The 15,840-nt window shown below is 44.5% G+C and overlaps 1 protein-coding gene across 1 annotated transcript in view; it reads right to left on the minus strand.

The window, feature by feature from the left end:
- HS3ST2 (heparan sulfate-glucosamine 3-sulfotransferase 2) overlaps positions 1–15,840 on the minus strand; it is a 115,371-nt gene that overhangs the window by 64,173 nt on the left and 35,358 nt on the right. The gene's annotated exons all lie outside the window — the stretch shown is intronic.

Below are 15,840 nucleotides of genomic sequence, written 5' to 3' on the forward strand. Positions count from 1 at the left end.
TTGGGATTTGGGACACTTGGATTAGGAATGCCCAAACTATGTCTATGCCCCTCTGCACAATGCCCTCCTGCCGGGCTGTGTTGGTTCTTACTGAGGGGTGACAGGAGGTGGAGGGATCAGTCAGATGTCTGTGTCAAATGGTCATTCTTCTCAGAAGTCCTTAAGTCCTCTTTTCATCTATCCACGGACTCATGAGCTAGCAACGGTAGAAATATTTCCCCTTCTCTGCGGAAGAAGCCATTTAGAACTCTTTAATGCACAGTCCTATCAGCATAGATGTTTTAAAACATGTTCAGGGGGGAAAAAAAAACAAAGCGAATGAGGACACCATGGATGATTTATTACAGATGCACCCTATGCGACGTTCAACAGCAGGCAAAATTAACCATTGCTGATTACTCTGCTTGGATCAGAGTGTCCCCGGAAGGGCCATGCGTTGAAGGCTCAGCCTCCCCGGGCAGCAGGAGACTGTTAATCTGCTGGTTAAAAGCAGATGGGTGTTGAGAGGCACTGGGAACTTTGTGATGGTGGGGCCCCTTGGAGGGAGTGAGATATCGAGGGTTTACCCTGGAAGGGTATGTGTTCTCACCCGTTCATCTACCTGTCCTCTGTGTCTCCCTGGTCCTCTCCCTTTCTCCCTCCCTTCCCCCATGCCTAGCTGTCAGAAGTTGAATGGCTTTGTTCCACCATGTGCTTCCGACAGTCTCTGAAATCACAGGACGAGATAGTTTTCCTCTTTAGTTTGTTTAACTCAGGTATTTTCTCACAGCAACAGAAAGTGATAGGAGGTATAATAGAGATTGCCTTTGTCAGGGCAGTGATGTTGTGGAAATGGCTACAAGGAATCTTTAGAGGCAGTAGAATATTCTAGTAATGGATAATGGATCCACTGAGAAACCATTACACGGATGTAAGAATTTGTCAAGCTTTCATGCTTCATATTTCTGCATTTTACAAACTGAAAATTTACACATATATTTAAATAAATATATATTTCCTTTTTTGAGAATTTCACACACATGTACAGTGTCTTTTCATCATTTTTACCCCTCTCTCCAAAACCCATTCCTTCCAGGCTCCCCATCAATCACCAACCCTGATCTCTCTCTCTCTCATTCTCTCTCTCTCTCTCTCTCTCTCTCTCCCTCCCCTTAAAAATATAGTCAGCTGGGTGCAGTGGCACATGCTTATAATCCCAGCACTCAGGGAGGCAGAGGCAGGTGGATCTCTACGCGTTTGAGGCCAACCTGGTCTACAAGGTGAGTCCAGGACAACCAAGGCTACAAAGAGAAACCCTGTCTTGAAACACCAAACACACACACACACACACACACACACACACACACACACACACACACACAGAGTCCCAAATATGAGGCCATTCATAGGAACATAGGAACACAGTTGATCCACCACCATCCACACCCTCAAAGAAAATTGACTCTCCTTCCTCAGAAGCCACCAGCTGCCATCAGCTCCTCATCCAGGAGTGGGGCCTCATGAGCTCCTTCCTCCACTGTGCTGGCCTTGACTGGCTTCATTTTGTGGAGGTCTTGTGAGGCAATGCAGATGCCATGGGTTCAGGTGTGCAGCAGTCCCACCATGTCCAGAGAAACTGCTTCATGCCAGTCCTTCTGACCTCTGGCCATTATAATCTTTCGTCCCCTCATTAAGGATGGTCCCTGAGCTTTAGTGGGAGGGGTGTGAGACTGATGTCCCATTAGTGGCTGAGCAGTTCACAGACACTTATTCTCTGTACTTTGAACAGTTACATGTCAATTAAAAAAATCTTCCACAATGTATGAAAACATATCTGACATAAAATATAATGGCATGTTAAGTAATTTTTTTGAAAATTCTGTAGTGTGTGTGTGTGTGTGTATGTGTGTGTGTGTGTGTGTGTGTGTGTGTGTGTGTGTGTGTGTGTGTGAATTAGTCAAAATCTGATTCTTTTCTCAATTTGGGAACTAAGGTGCTAAAAAGGATGGAAAGCTTGTGGGGATTTTATGAAGGAGCACTAGGAACATTTGTCATCTGGTCTGGAAAAATACAGAAAAGATTAGGTTCCTTTAGGAACACCATTACCACTGCAGCAGGTGGTCCTCAGTGCTGGAGAGTCTGGGCTGCAGGGAGGAGAGAGTATGTGATGTTTTCTGCAGGAGAAAAACCATCATTCTGCCATCTGGAGGGAAATCTTAAATAGAAAGTGATAGAGAGGAGGACGAGGCTCATTAAGGGCTCACGGTGGTTACAGTTAGCTGTCACCTTGACAGAACATAGAATCGCTTAGGAAATGAACCTCTGGGAATCCCCATAGGAGATTATCTGGATTGTGTTCCTTGAGGTGGGAAGACTGGCCCACCATGGGCAGCATCATTCCTGGCAAGGATCCTGGACCGTGTGACTGGAGAAAGGGGGCTGAGCCACAGTGTGCATCCATCACTTGGTTCACAGTTTGGGGTGGATTTGACAAGCTGCTCCCAGCACCTGCTGCTTTGGCTTAACCGCCAAGATGGACTGTGTCCTTGAGCTGCAAGCCAGAATAAACTCTTTCTCCATTAAGTTGGTTTTCTTTTCTAGGATATTTCTTTTTATCACAGCAAATGAGAAAAGTAACCAAGACAGGGCTTCATAAGGAAAGAGAGAGGACATAACATATGAAGGAGAAAACTAAGAGGTCCCCTCTCCCAGGAGACAATGAACTACAGAGAATCCTCCGGCCTCCCCCTTCTCAGAGAGAATGACCAGGCACCAGGGCCAGCAAAGAGAGTGCAAAGTTAAGCTGGAAAGAATGCTTTATTGATCTCGCCTCATAAAGCATGGTTCTCACAGTTGCCATTACTGCTGCCATTTATTACCACAATCATGCTGCATTGAAAACCTCTCACAAAACTCAGGCTTCAAACAGCAATCGCTTCCTTGTACTCGTGTGTCTCTAGGCAGACTGGAGTTTCATTGGGGTAGAGCTTCATTGGGGAGTGTCTCACCCTCAGCACCACTGACATTTGATTTTTGTTCGCACATGTGTGTGCATGCCCACATGTGTGTAGGTGTACATATTAGTGTTCGTGCATGTGGGGGACAGAGGACAATGTTGGGTATTGCTCTTCAGGCAGCATCCAGCTTTGCTTTTCTTTGATGCAGAGTCTCTCACTTGCCTGGAACTCACTAAGTAGGTGAGGCTGTCTGGCCAGTGATTGGTTTCATTTCCCCAAAGCTTGGATTACAGCCATGCATCACCATACCCAGATTTTTTTAAATGCAGATGCTGGGAATTGAACTTGGGTCCTTGTGCTTGCATGGTAAGCACCTTACCGGCTGAGACATTTCCCCATTCCTACTACTGCATCTGAGGTCAGATACTTATTCATTGTGGGGATTGTCCTGCACAGTGGAGGATACTTACCAGCATCCCTGACTTCAACACATTAGGTGCCTATAGTAGCTACCAAAGGTTGTGGCTGTGGCAACCAAAGGCAATTGTGGACACTGTCACATATTTCCCAATAAGAAAAAGAAATCACATTTGGCTGACAGCCACTGGTGTGACAGGCTAAGCTTGGCATGAGCTCCTGTGGGCTAAGGTTGTTTCCAGTGTTTTATCATGCTTTGAACTAACTAGTTACCTGGATGTGCTTTTCTCATGGGCAACTTCAGTCAGAGGCCTCAGAGAAATCTTCTCCATAGACATAGTATATAGATCATTGATCATGATCAGCTATCATCATTTAAGTGAAGTATGCCACACGGTCAAGGCCTGTGCTGGTGAAGGAAGCACACTACAGGCCTCAGGAGGATGAATAGGGACCTGCCAATACTGCTGGATAATGACCAGACCATCAGAATTATAATTGACATTAAATTACACTGGTCTGGGTAGTTCTTTATCTTTAATCTTAAACCATGGTAGCGAGAACTCAAGAAACATAATATACCACACAGAGGATGGAAAGCCTGTCACAGCAGTGAAGGCTTCTAAGTCCAGTGCTTAGAGCTGAGGACAGGGCTGATCTCTAGGGTCCCTAGCCAGCCAGCTGAGCCTGAGGTGAGTAACAGGCCTGTGAGAGAGACCTTGCTTCTAAAAACAAGGTTGATGGCTCCTGAAAAGACCTCTAGCCTACACACACACACACACACACACACACACACACACACACACACACACACACACAAACGAACACACACACACACTACCCTGACACACACAAAAGAAAAGCAAGTAAGGGATGTGTAACTCCTGTGAATCAAGAAAATGGAGGCCATATTGGAGATTTCAGGTGTTTATAGCCCCAGCTAACACCTGACTGGACTGCAGTGGTAGGAGAGAGACGATGCAAGAACTAACTGCCCAGACGGGCTCCCACACTCCTCAGAGGCATGAGAGATAATGAATTATTGGTTTGCTTAGCTGAATTTTGAGGCAGCTTGGTGTTTGGTAACCAGGACACTGCCATGCCATTGTAAACTATTATTTCTAGGACTTGGTCACACCTGGGAGGAATATCATGTCCTTTCATCCTCAGCGTGAACACCTGAGGTCTGTGCTGCTCAGATACAGCTCCTCCATCTCTGAATATGGTATCTGTCCTAATTTGCATTCTATTGCTATGATAAGTGTCATGACCAAAGGCAGCTTTTGGAGGAAATAATGTGCTTGGCTTGCATGCCCATCGCAGGGGGAAGCCAAGGCAGGGACTAACCTGGAGATGAACTGGGCCAAGGACAAAGATTGCTTATGGTTTGCTCCTTGTGACCTTCTTAGGTTTTTTGTACAACCCAGGACCACCTGCCCAGGGGTGGCACTGCCTACTGTGAGCTGGACTCTCCCATAGCAATCCTTAATCAAGAAAATACTCCACAGGCAGGCAATCTGATGGAAGTTTCCTCGGCTGAGTTTCCTCTTCCCATCGGACTCTCGCATGTGTCAAGTTGGAGAAACCAGCCTTTCCCTGCATGTGGTTTGGACATAGATTCCAGTCAGGAGTTGCCTTTTTGTTCCAAATAAAATTATAGAACACCCAGCTAAATTTGAATTTAAGAGAAGCAATAGATTTTTAGTGTAAGTATAACACATGAAAAAAAATTGAACTTAACTAAATAATACACTAAAAAGTATTTAGAGCGTTGGCTGTTCTTCCAGAGGTCCTGACTTCAGTTCCCAGCAACCACATGGTGGCTCATAGATATCTGTAGTGAGATCTGGTGCCCTCTTCTGGCATGCAGGCAGAACACTGTATACCTAATAAATACATCTCTAAAAAATTTAAATTTTTGTTATTATTTTCTTAGCTAGTTTTCTCACTGCTATGACAAAATATCCAATAAAAGCAATTAAGGAAGGAGGGCTTATCTGGGCTCACAACCGGAGTCCATCATGGTCGGGAGTCATGGTGGTTGATCACATCGCAGCTGCACTCAGGAAGCAGAGAGAGGTGAATGCTGTGCTCCACTTCTTTTCTCTTTTTGATTCATCGGGAATCCCAGGCTAGGAGATGGTGCCACCTACACTCTTGGTGGGTCTTCCTACCTTAATTAACTTTTCCTAGGAAACCATTCAAAGACACACTCAGAGGCTGGTTTTCTAGGTGATGCTAAATCCTGTCAAATTGGAAATTAAAATGAACCATTACCCTACAAACATATTATTAATTGGACCGATGAATGGGATTCCCAATGAGATTTCCATATGGACATACAAGGTGCACTGGCCATGTCTATCCACTCTGTATCCAAATTCAGCTCTCAACATACTCTACATCTACCCCCCCACGCACACACATCACATTCCAGAACCTTTCCTAGTCCCCAGTAATCCCTCTTATGCTTCTAAGCCAACCTTTCTTTTTTCTTTCTTCGCTTTCTCTTTTATTTTCATTTATTATGGTTTGTTTTGTTTTTAATTTTGTTTTTACATCTAACTCCTTATGGCTGAACACTACTTTCTATAGATTACATATAATATCACACACACACACACACACACACACACACACACACACACACACACATATATATATACATATATGACATATTGAAATCCAACTTAATAGGCAATCTACACTTTATTGTATAGGAACAACTCTACTTCCAGGAGTGGGGATGAGTTATACTAAGCCAATAAAGCACTGTATTCCCTGATCCATAACCATCACTTCAAAATGTCCAGGATGCTGGAAACTCTGAATTTACATGGTTTCTACATGGACACATCTCTGGAAATTCCCACAACCTCCCCAAAACAGCGCCACCAACTGGGCACCAAATCAAACCCTAGGAAATCATTCAAAGACACACCAAGGGGCTGGTCCCCTAGGTGATGCTAGATCCTGCCAAATTGGAAATTAAAATGATCCACAAGCAGTGCGTTTCTGTAATTTATGCTCGCAGATTCTGATGGGGATGGCTGATTTTTAAAGAGAAGATTGGCTGGATTCTATCAGAGGTAAGAACAGGAGTAGCAAAGAGGAAGTCTTCCCTAGAAGGTGGGAGAGCCAATTCTGCCCGTATGTGGCTACACGTGCAAACCCAGTTATTTAAAACCATTACCTGCTCTCCTGCCCTCTGGGTGTTTAAATACACCATGCTAAAGATCATTCCCGTTTCCTAGATGAGAAAAGCAAGGCTCTAAATGTGGTGAGGCAGTTGCATTGTCCAAATCTGCTGGTATTGAAAACGTTCAAAACGTGAAAGCTTTTAAAGACTCTCACAGGTTGAATGGGAGATTTCAGGGAACAGCTGGATAATTTTATACTGTGTATAACCCGCTGTTAAGATGAATGCAATCAATCTAAAGGCCTCAGAAAATCACCACCGTCCATGCTACGATGTCAGGGTTTCTTCACTGACAGCAGGCGTGGGAATAATCACACAGCCCGGTGTAAGCCATGGTCTCTCTAACAGACAGCAGAGAACAAAAGCAAGAGAGAAATCAACTTGAGTACTGAGGGGACTTCTCCCTGAGAGGGGGAGTCGAGTGAGAAGTCTAGAAGGGAGGCAGAAAAACTGCTGGGAGGTGATGGCGGAGGCCTGAGCTAAAAGCAACAAGTCCTTAAAGGTATTCACGGGCACTCAGAAACAACCTTGGTGCTTCAGAAAAATCCTCCGTGAATGTTCTTTTTTTTATTATTTAAAACTAGAGCCAACAACAGCACCTTTTGCACCGGTTTATGGTGAAAAAATCAGCAAATTTCCACTCAAGAAATCTTGACTGAACACTATGGTCTGAAACCACGGGCAATACAACCAAGGAGAGGACAGCCATGCTTGTGGACTGTTACACTCACCACAGTCCTGCACAAAATTTGTATTTCCCCATTTCACTCCTGTAACAATCCTCGTGGGTCTTGGCCCTTTAGAAATGAGGAAACTGGGGCCCAGAAGATGAAGTGATCTGGCAGCCAAGATCAAATAACCAATGAATAGAAGGTGCTCATCTGCATCTGGCCCCCAAAATCACAATCTGTTACATCTGGCTGTAGCCAACTAGCCATGAATATGATGCTAATTAATAAGAAAGTACTTAAGGCTGTATGCGCACAACTAGGTAAAGTCTCTTCCTCCTTTTATGTTACTGTTACCTGTTGTTGTTCCTTTTGATGATGATGATGATGGTGATGGTGATGATGATGATGATGATGATGATGATGACGATGATTATTATTATTATTATTATTTTGTGGTGGTGCAGCTCAGTCTGGCCTCAAAATCTTGGCCTCCTGCCTCAGTCTTCCAGGCATTGAACCACTGGTGTGCACCCCCATACCTGGCCTCCTTCTCCTTAGTTTTTCGGCATCGTGTGTTTGAAGTTAACTATCTTCCTGACTCTGGCTTGTCATCAACATTGGTCTTTTCTCAGCATCTCTCTTCTGTGTTTATTTATTAATGTGTTGTCTATGTCCTCCCCCTCTCCCACAGGGAATCTATTCTCACATATTTAATGTTTATCTTTTGGCCGGATCTCTTCTTGCAATATGTATATTGTTCTGCATGTGGGTTCAAAAAAATCTACATAAGTATTATTGTGCTAAAGCTCTCCCTTACTTACATTTTTAAACTCACTGCTGTGCTTTTACAGTCTTTCCTTGTTCTGTGTGCTCTAGCCTACCAGTTCTAGGAGCTCCCGAGAATTCAGGGCTGTGTTTTGCCCACCGATTGCCAGAAATGAGCATCAAGATGATCCACAATATCCTCTCCCTTTATCATGACTACCCTACAATGGTTGTCTTTGTCCATGTACTCTTAGGAAGCCTTGTGAGGATGCTGTATTATTAGTCAGGGATCTCTAGAGGAGCAGAACCTATAGTGTGTGCATGTGTGGGGGTGGTGGAGGCTAAAAGGACACTTATTAAAATAATTTACAGGCTGTAGTGTGGTGAGAATGTTGGTTTCTTTAAACATTCACATGTGAATATGTTTTTATTTTAATCCCAGGTGTGGGATATGGGGCTGTTTCACAGCCACTAACTATGATTTATCTCATCTCTAGGAGGGGTGTGATTTTGTCAGCTGCGGATAGTTTATGTTTGGAATTCTGGGGACTCTTGAGAGGGTATAATTTTGAGAGCCCCAGAGAACACCTACAGTGGCAACTGCTGCCTGCTGCTGCTGCATTTGCTGTTGCTGGATTGCTGGAATGCTGGATTGCTGGATTGCAGGATTGCTGCATTGCTACATTGCTGGATTATTGGTTTGCTGGATTGCTGGATTGTTGGATTGCTGGTATTCTGATGACAAAGACTGGATTTGCTCCAAGGAAATTGACATCCCTAATCAACAGGAAGCAGTCTAAAGAGGTCTATGCCCCCTTTCCCCTTTAGCCTTCTGTCTTGCCCACCTAGTGTTGGGGGACTAGAAGGGATTGGGGTAGAGAAGAATGGTAGATACAGGAACCCAAATAAAGTAGTCAAAAGGCCTGGCTACACTGTGGTCCTGCTAGTCCAGCAATGGCTGTCTCTCAATGGCAAGGACAAGAATGCTATAGTTGTTCAGTCCGTGAGGTGGCATGCCTCAGCAGCAGGATAGCTGAGCTTACTAGAAAGAGTAAGGGCAAGGAGGCAAAACGCAAACACTTCCTTTTTCCATGTCCTTTAATGTGGACCACTGGAAGATGTATCCTAGACTCAGGGTGGATGCTCCCACCTCAGATGATCCAGGCAAGTAATGATCCAGCCCAGATGCTTGGTTTTAGTTGATTTCAGAAGTTGTCAAGTAGACAAACAAGATCAGGCATTACAGATGCCTCGGGTTGCCCAGCCAAGAGGAGAACTCTGAGATGTGATAGCCTAGTTAAGACAATGCATCCATCTCATCAGCACTGCATGTCAGTTCTCTAACCCTCTGCCTGCTAAGCGGGTATGAAACAACATCCCAGACCATGGTCAATTTAATATCTCTGGTATATAGATTGTTAGTGTGCCTACTGTGTGCTTGATAGCATGGGTGATTACAAGGCAAGTTATCTGACTTGGTCCCGGCCCTCAGGGAATTTACAGGAAGAAACAAAGTAACCAAATTATAAAACAGGGGGACATGAAAGATGAGGCCACACACAGGGCTCGCAGTGAGCCCTGCTGGTAATATCATTATACATAGATCAAGATGATGCCTAAGTGTTAACTGGTCCAGCACAGCAACCATCTAAAAGGCCAACTCCTGTCTGTACACTGGGAATGACATTAGACTATAAGAATCTTTTGTTAAGGAAACCAAAACTCAAATTGCAAAGACTGGAACTTCACTAAAAGCTGCAACTTACATTTACTATCTTGCTAAATTGTCTATTGTGCCACAAAACACAAGTTACCATCAATAAAGAGAAGTATAAAGGCCCCAGAAACATAACCCTAGCTATTTCCATGGACTGAAAGGAAAGAGATTGACATTTATAACAACTTTTATAAAACGTCACGTTCTGTGTTGGATCTCAATCTCAGGTAATCTCGCATAAGCCCATGCCACACTCTCATTCCTTCTGGTAACACTGTAACTCCATCCAGTGAATCAAGCTATGGCTGCAGTGCTGTTTCCTCTGGTTGATCTTTGATTTTTAAATGATGGTACTAGGGGTGGGGAGATTGAGTCCCCGAAAGGGATTAATGTCTTTCTAAGTGAGTACATTATGCCAGGTGGTGGTGGCGCATGACTTTAATCCCAGCACTTGGCAGGCAGAGGCAGGCAGATCTATGAGTTTGAGGCCAGCCTGGTCTACAGAGTGACTACAGGACAGCCAAGGCTACACAAAGAAGCCCGGTATCAAAAAAAAAGTAGGTTGTTATAATTCAAGGATTATAGAAATGACAAATAAAATATCACAGGAAAAATACATATATAAATTCACAAAAAAAAGGAAAAGAAATTCTTGAACACTCAAAATAATGAGAACATTTGTAGTTGGAATTCTGCCACTATACCCTACATAGATAGTCTTTATATAGGCCCTGTTACTTTTTTTTTGTTGCCATTACAGAATACTTGAGGTTAGTTCATCTATAAAGACTCAGTCACAAGTCTGAGAGTTGAAGTTTCAAGACAGATCAGCTCCATTTAGCCAGGGTACCCTGCTGCATCCTAACAGAGGCAGGCAGGAGAAGAACACAGACTGTCTTTGCTTTGTAGCGGTCCACTCAGTGGTCACTCACCCAGGCCTGCAGAAGGGGCTTAATCCCTTTCACATGCTGAACCACCTCCAAAAGGTTCTACCTCCCGTTACTCTCACACTGACAAATGAGTTTTCACGTGAATTTCAGCTAGGACAAGCGCAGGCCTTTGTAGGTAGAATTATAATGCTGCAGAGGGACAGATGGTGTGGTCCCGTGTGCACATGAAGTCTTATCTGGAACTGAGACCCAGTGTACAGCTAGGAAACTTATGCCAGTTATAGCTCTATAAGAGGAAAACTAGAGAAACTCTTCCCCAACAACCTGGGAAATGATAAGGAACTCTGAGATCAAAGGGAAAAGCCTTAGGCAATAAAATAAAGCCCAGAGGTCACACATATGGTGCATGAATCGTAAAGCAAGAAAGGAGCACAATTAGCCAGGCGCGAACAGCATGCCTACAGTCCTAATGCTCAGGAGACTGGGTCATGAGCCTCTCAAGCTTGAAGCTAGTCTTGATTACAGGAAAGGTTGAAACCCAGATTGGGTTCCATATCAAGACCCTGTCTCAAAAGAGGGAAGAGAAATGAACAGAGAGAGGAAGGGAAAACAAACGTGTGTCTCAGTACAGCAGGGAGAAATGCAAAGCCACTCTGGCTTCCACACCCGAGTCAGCATGGCATCATTAAGGCAAAAGCAACCACAGCTAAAACAAACTCAAAATGTTAAAAAAAAATATATATATATATATTAAAACACACCAAAAATAATTCACCATAATAGACAGTAAGGGCGTATGGCAAAAAGGGCACAAGCTTCCCAAGACTCCATACAAGAAAGCACTTTTGAAAGGACAAAGCCAATAAGAACAATTTACACAGAAATTGCTTAACATAATTGAAGGAGCTCAAAGAAATTGAAGCACGTAGAAAAGCATCATGGGAAAACAGGTAACCCTGGCCCATCTCAGTCCTTCCGGACCGGCCTTTTCTCTTGTCAGTGGTATCCTGAGCACATGAAGAAACACAGAAGAAGTTTTCTATAGGTCAGCAAAGAGAAGTTGAAGGAATAAAAAAGAAGAAGAAGAAGTGACCAGAGATGGGAGAAATAGATCAGAAGGTACAACTTGTGTCTAACAGGAGGCCCTATAAGGAGGGTGTAGAATGGAAAAGAAGCATTCAGAAATGGTGGCTGAGAATGTTTCCGAAGTGACAAAAGACATTAATCTCTAGAATGTGGAAGCAACATGAGTCCTGATCAAAAAATAAATAAGGGGAATGGTGGCTAACTAGAGTCTGGGGCAAGATATGGAGCCAGGGGTACAAACTTTCAGTAAAGTCTAGAAGGCAAAAGAATAGAATTCTGTCCTTAAGTAACCTTCACTAAAGTGAGCAACAAACAGAAAGTTTATTTGTTGGGTGCTGAGCTTTGAACTCAGGAACTTGCACTGTCCCACTGAGCTACATCCTCAGTCCAAGACAGAGACAACAGGCAAATGAAACTCAGCAGGATGTCACTGAAAGAAGCCTTAGTGACCGATGAAATTAGGAAAGCTTCTGACCAACATTAGACATGTTTTCTGTATTAGCCCTCTTTAGGCAATGGATGGCTCATTTTGACTTACTGCTCAGAGGACCACAGCCCACCAGGATGGGGAAGGCATGCTGGTGGGAGCCACTTGGCTCATGGCACCAGCCAGGAAGCAGAGAAAGGGGAAGGCCAGCCCTTAGATTGCTTTCTCTTTTCTCCCCTTTTATTCAGCCTAGCGTCCCAGCCTAGGGTGGCATTAACATTCATGCTGGGCGCTCCCACCTCAGTCAATTCTCTCCGGAGACACCATCACAGACACGCCCAGAGGTATCCACCACGAATGCAGTAAGTGTTTCTCAGTCCAGTCACTTTGGCGACTGAAATTAACCATCACAAGTCTCCACCTCATCAATCTCACACCCAAACATGTTACTTTACCATTACATCCCCCGCCCATCCCCCCGCCCCACCCATCCCCCCCATCCCCCCGCCCATCCCCCCCCTCATGGCCAGCTCATAACTTCAAAAGTCTTCATTGTCTAAACAGTTTTAGCATTTTTAAAAGTCCAGAATCTCCTTTCAGACTCAAAGCAATCTCTTAACTGTGAGCATCTAGAAAATAAATAACAAGAACAACAATTTACATGCTTTCAGTGTACAACGTCACACATCCCCATCACAAAAGGGAGGAACGGAGGCCGAATGTGGTGGTGCACACCTTTAATCCCAGCACTTGAGAGGCAGAGGCAGGGGGATCTCTGTGAGTTTGAGGCCAGCCTGGTCTACAAAGTGAGTCCAGGACAGCCACGTCTACACAGAGAAACCCTGTGTTGAAAAACAAAAACAAAAAAGGAAGAAACAGGGCACAGCAAGGAATAAAGGGAGCAAAGCAAGGAAAATGCCCCATCCTGCAACTCCATATCTTGCTGTTTTTCAGACAGAACAAACGGTGATCATGTGATTTGTGTTGCAGCACCGATGGTGTAACTCAAATACCAGATAGTTACCTGGTGAGGGGCAGGCACTAGTATGAGTACTCTTGTGTGAAACTACCATGTTTTTCAGGAAAAAGATAAAATTTTGATCCTTTCTAGATCAAATCAACTTCACTGTAGAAAAGACAGACAGCATATTTCCAAAGCCCACGCGGCTGGTGAGCTGGCTTGTGGCTCCTAGCAGAGGAGAACAGTCAACAGGGCCGCTGTGAGATGCTGTAAAATGTGTCCTCTTTGCTAGGAGCAGCTTATTTTCTCCTATTGGTGATGGATCATGGGAAAATTATCTCTATGCCTTGCACTCTAGCATGCTGCTAGATGAACTACTTCCATCTTCCAGCGGGACCATTTTCTCTTCTTATGTGCAACCTGACCACCAGATTTTGTAAGCTTCTTCTTGTGGTGAATTTCAAAAAGCAAGTGATGCCTCTGAAGTAATGAAGGTTCTCAGCCAGGCACAGGGTATGCAGATGAGCTTGGCCTTCCCGGTGAGAAAGTCCAAGAGCATGATGGGATATGAACTTCACTGGAGGAGCAGAGGAAAATTATGTTACCTCTGACTTCAGGCAAGCCTTATTGTGTAAAGCTGCCCATAGCGTATGAACATTTCTGCTTCATCTGCTTCAGTTTACCTTTGTGGCTGGGTACCCATCCAAATCAACGTCCATGGCTGTCAAAGACCGTGTAAGCTGCACAGCACAACTATGGCATTATTAAAATTTCTTTCCCACGTTAAAGCTAGTTTTTGTCTTAGGTTGCCCAATTTCAAGTTTATATATTTGCCCAGAAAAATTATCATTTATTTTCACATACGCAAGTTGAAGTGAGAAAGCCTAATTCTTCTTTATTAAAGATCACATCCATATTACATGACCTTGACGTACCCACTGAAATCAGATGATCTCTGGGAAAACTGTGGTGTTCGTGGATCTGGGAACTTGAGGGGTGGGGCTAGTTTCCATCACATTCTCAGAAAAGCTTTTGAACAACAACAACAAAAAATGAGAGCAAGAGGCCAGCAAGAGTGGGGACGGTGAGAGAAGAGGCGGTGTACCAGAATCACAGCTGAAAATGGGAGGAGATTATGTGTCTTCTTAAGAGAAAATACAGTCTGCTGCCTTGCACTGAGAAAATGCATGAGCTTACAGCTACCAAGGAAAGAAAGTCCCCACAAGTCACAGAAGTTACCTATACTTCAGCTTTTGTGCCAAGAAGAAAACACATTAAGAAGTGCTGCTTAAAGGTATGATTTAATTTATCAAGAGTGATTGACAGATCATTCCAAATTACAACCATTTCAAAGCTCCAGGCAGGAAGGAACATTGTTATGCCCTCTCCTTCACTCTTTACACTTTTGTTCTCGCCAAGAGCTCCTTCCGGGTTTCCTGAGCATAGCTCCACTCTCTCTCTCTCTCTTCTCTCTCTCTCTCTCTCTCTCTCTCTCTCTCTCTCTCTCTCTCTCTCTCTCTCTCTCTGCAAATTTGCAACCAGGAGCCAACAGTCCAAAGGGCCTTCAGTGGTGTCCACGAGTTTTTCTCAGCCCTGATCTCGTGCATTCATTCAACAAGCATTTATTAATCTTATTATGAGCCCAGATACTTCGTGAGGCTCGTGGGAGACAGAAACACGGACAAGGATGCACTTCCATTCACAGGCACACACAGGTGTTTGAGGAATCTCAGTACAGTGAGGCATGTCTTACACAGGTTTGCCAAAGGCTACGAGGGATGTACCATGTTAATCACTGGTTGGTGCAGTTTATAGCTGAGGAAGCAACAGTTGTTTGTGTTCTGCAGGCTGAGTTCAGCTGAGCAGTACAGACTGGATCTTTGAGGCTGGGTAAGAAAAGGCAGCATGAGCCAGGGCTGAAATGGCTTGACGCAAGTGAGGCATTAAGGATATTCCCGGAACCCACATAAATGCTAGAGGACATGACAGCCTCCCTGTAATCCCAGAACTCGGGGCGGGTGGAGATTGGCGATCCCCAGATCAAGTTGGCTAGCTAGACTAGTCAAATTAGAGCAAGCTCTGGGTTCAAGTGAGAGACCCTTCCTCAGTCTGTTAGGTGAAAAGCGAGCAGGAAGACCCTCAACATCAACACCTCACATCCACATGCTCACAGTACTGCACCCACATGCACACTTACACACATGAGAATACACATGCACACATGCCTCCCCGCCCGTGCAAACAAAAAGGAACACAAGACTGGGGAGAGATTAATTGATAAAGTGCTTGTCTTTCAAGCACAAAGACCTGAGTTGGCTCTCCAGAACACATGCAGGAAATCCAGATGCGGTCGCTCATACTTATAATCCCAGTGCAACAGAGGTGGAAACAGGTGGGTCCTCAGGTTAGCCAGCTAGCCTAAGCTAGTCATTTAGTTCCAGGCCAATAAAAGACTTTGTCTCCCTATGATTCCTAATGATATTCTGCTATACTCATAGATTGATGCTGTCATTATCAGAGATGCTTCCTCTGATGGCAGAAGGAGTGTGTGCAGAGACCCATAGCCAGACATTGTGCTGAGAGTCTAAATTGGAGGTCCCCATTGGGTCCCCCCGCCCCCCCCCCGTCAGAGGTCAGACATCCTGCAGAAGAGGAGGAGGAAAGATAATAGAACTGAGATGGGATGGAGGGAAAACCAGGTCCATCAAATCAGCTAAGCAAAGCTCACGCGACCTCACAAAGACTGAAATGGCAAGCTTGGGGCCCGCACG

Source organism: Acomys minous (assembly GCF_964271855.1).
Source record: "Acomys minous genome assembly, chromosome: 2".
Classification (NCBI taxonomy): domain Eukaryota; kingdom Metazoa; phylum Chordata; class Mammalia; order Rodentia; family Muridae; genus Acomys; species Acomys minous.